Below are 3,008 nucleotides of genomic sequence, written 5' to 3' on the forward strand. Positions count from 1 at the left end.
TAGACCCAGAGCACATAACTTTTTTTGTTTGCATGAACAGAATTATATTTCTTATAACTTTCTTTCCAACTTTGTCTTCAGCCTACTAACAGCTGTGTACCCACCTTATAGGTGTACAAAGATCCAGACATAGGACAGTTATGTGAGAAATGGATTAACAAATAGAGCTCATTTATATGGGACAAAAAGCATAAGAGAACACATGTTAGCGTGGAAAAATATGACTGTTGCACCTACCCCCTCAGTATAGTGTGAATGTGGTGTTCTGAGGGACTTTGGGTGCTGTGTGCACTGTGCAACTAGGGTTGTGTTGTGCTATTTGTCTCACATAAACATGCTATATCTGCAAGTGATTTTCTTTTTTATGTTGTAGAACAGTCATCGCCGTTATTTATATAGCGCCACTAATTCCGCAGCACTGTACAAAGAACTCATTCACATCAGTCCCTGCCCCATTGGAGCTTACAGTCTAAATTCCCTAACATACACAAACACAGACAGAGAGAGAGACTAGGGTGAATTTTGATAGCAGCCAATTAACCTACTAGTATGTTTTTTTTGGAGTGTGGGAGGAAACCAGAGCACCCGGAGGAAACCCATAGGGAGTACATACAAACTCCACACAGATAAGGCCATGGTCGGGAATCAAACTCATGAACCCAGTGTTGTGAGGCAGACGTGGTAACCACTAGGCCACTGTGCAGCCCAAACAATAATTGTATACTTGGTATTACAGGAGGCTTTGAGTCTTGGATGTCCAGGAAGCTTAAGGCGTTATAGTATAAAACATGAAGAAAGTAGTGTAGTAAATAGTGTGTGTACATAAAGCACAATTAAATGCATAGCAAAAAAATTGTAACAGGCTTATCTGTGATAACTTTTGAGTTTCTTAGGATTGATAACAATTCTCACTTAACAATTGCATTTGGCTGTAGTCAATGTACAGGAAGGGTATGCTGAATTGGAACGCATTCACCAGCATCCAATTCAAGTTCTGGGCATCTCTCAGTTACTTGTTTTTCAGCCGTACCTCTTGCTCCAGATACAAGGTTAATTTATAATATAGGACCCCTAATAAGTGAGATGAGTGAATTGATAAATCATACTAAGGAAAAAGCAGAGGTATTAAACACTTTCTTTTCTTCAGTATTTACTAGAGAGGACCAAATGGTAGGAATAATGAATAATAACGGAAATTAAACTATACCATTAATTAATACTTGGCTGACAAAGGAAGAAGTCCAAAGGTGACTGAAAAATATTTAGATAAATAAAGCTCCAGGTCCAGATGGCATACACCCAAGTGTTCTTTTGGAGCTAAACTCAGAAATAGCTAGACCGCAATTCTTAATTTTCATAGACTCAATCTCATCAGGCTCAGTACCAAGGGTTTAGTGAATAGCAGATGTGGTGCCGTTGTTTAAAACAGGGATGAGATCACAACCAGGGAATTATAGACCTGTAAGCCTGACATCAATAGTCAGGAAACGACTGTAAAGTATATTAAGGGAAAGTATCAGGATTAATTGGTGTGCAATAAGATTATTAGTGGGAATCAGCATGGATTTGTGAGGGATGGGTCATGTCAAAATAATCTAATTAGTTTCTACGAGGATGTTAGTGGGAAATTAGACCAGGGCAGCACAGGTGATGTGGTCTACTAGATTTTGCAAAGGCCTTTGATACAGTGCCACATAAGAGGTTGGTTTACAAAATAATGGAACTGGGTCTAGGAAACAACATTTGTACTTGGATCGAAAGCTGGTTAGAGAATAGGGAACAGAGAGTTGTGATAAATGGAACATTTTCTAATTGGTCAAAAGTTTTTAATGACCTTTTTGATGGTTTAGAGAGTAAAGTTTCCATTTTTGCAGAATACACTAAACTCTATAAGGAAATAAAATCAGAGCAAGATGTAGCTTCTCTACAGGGGGACTTAAAAAAGCTGGAGAATTTGGTGGCCAAATGGAATATGAGGTTTAACATAGATAAATATAAAGTTAGACATTTAGAGATTAAAAAAAGCACACAATCTATAAATTATATGGGATTAATTTAGGGGAATATTAAAAGGAAAAGGATTTGGGAGTGCTCATAAACAATAGATTTAGCAATAGTGCAAAATGTCAAGCAGCAGCTGAAAGGGCAATTAAAGTATTAAAGGGGCATAGATGCAAGGGAAGACACTGAAACTTTGCTACTGTACAAATCGTCGGTAAGACTTCATCTTGAATATGGAGTACAGTTCTGGGCACCACTCTATAAAAATATATTTTGGAACTAGAAAGGGTTCAGAGAAGGGCGACAAAATTGATAAAGTGTATGGAGTCATTTAGTTATGAGGAACGGTTATCCAGTTTAAGCATATTTACTTTAGAAAAGAGGTATATAAGAGGAGATATAATTACTATGTACAAATACATTAAGGGTCAATACATAGAACTTTCATGGGAACTTTTTACCCCAAGGACTATACACAGGACATGTGGTTACCCCCTAAGGTTAGAGAAGAGGTAGTTTCACAACCAGCAAAGGAAGGGGTTCTTTACAGTAAGGGCAGTCAAGATATGGAATTCACTGCCAGGGACGGTTGTGATGGCAGATGTAATAGATATGTTTAAGAAAGCATTAGACAAATTTTTAGCGGAAAAGTGTATCCAGGGACACAAGTGTTAATTAAAATGAAGGATACTAGTGGATATAGGGAATAAATAGGACTGCAATATTGGGTCTGAAGGGATTTTTCCTGATTGTAACAGATTGCCAGTTGCTTAATCTAGATCAATTTCAAATATAAAAAAGGGATCGCAGGAGATCCAAAAAAATAGGTTGAACTTCATGGACTGAAGTCTTTTTTCAACCTCATCAAAGGTAAAAAAAGAAAGAAAAAAAGAGTATATGACTGTATCATTTCGATTTATCTGAGAGCCTAGCACAGCAGTATACAAACCCTTCCTTCTTAAATTTGAGCCATGTGACAGCAATGGCGTTGTCAAAAACCAGCAGTT

The sequence above is a fragment of the Mixophyes fleayi genome, chromosome 9, assembly GCF_038048845.1.
Source record: "Mixophyes fleayi isolate aMixFle1 chromosome 9, aMixFle1.hap1, whole genome shotgun sequence".
Lineage (NCBI taxonomy): Eukaryota > Metazoa > Chordata > Amphibia > Anura > Limnodynastidae > Mixophyes > Mixophyes fleayi.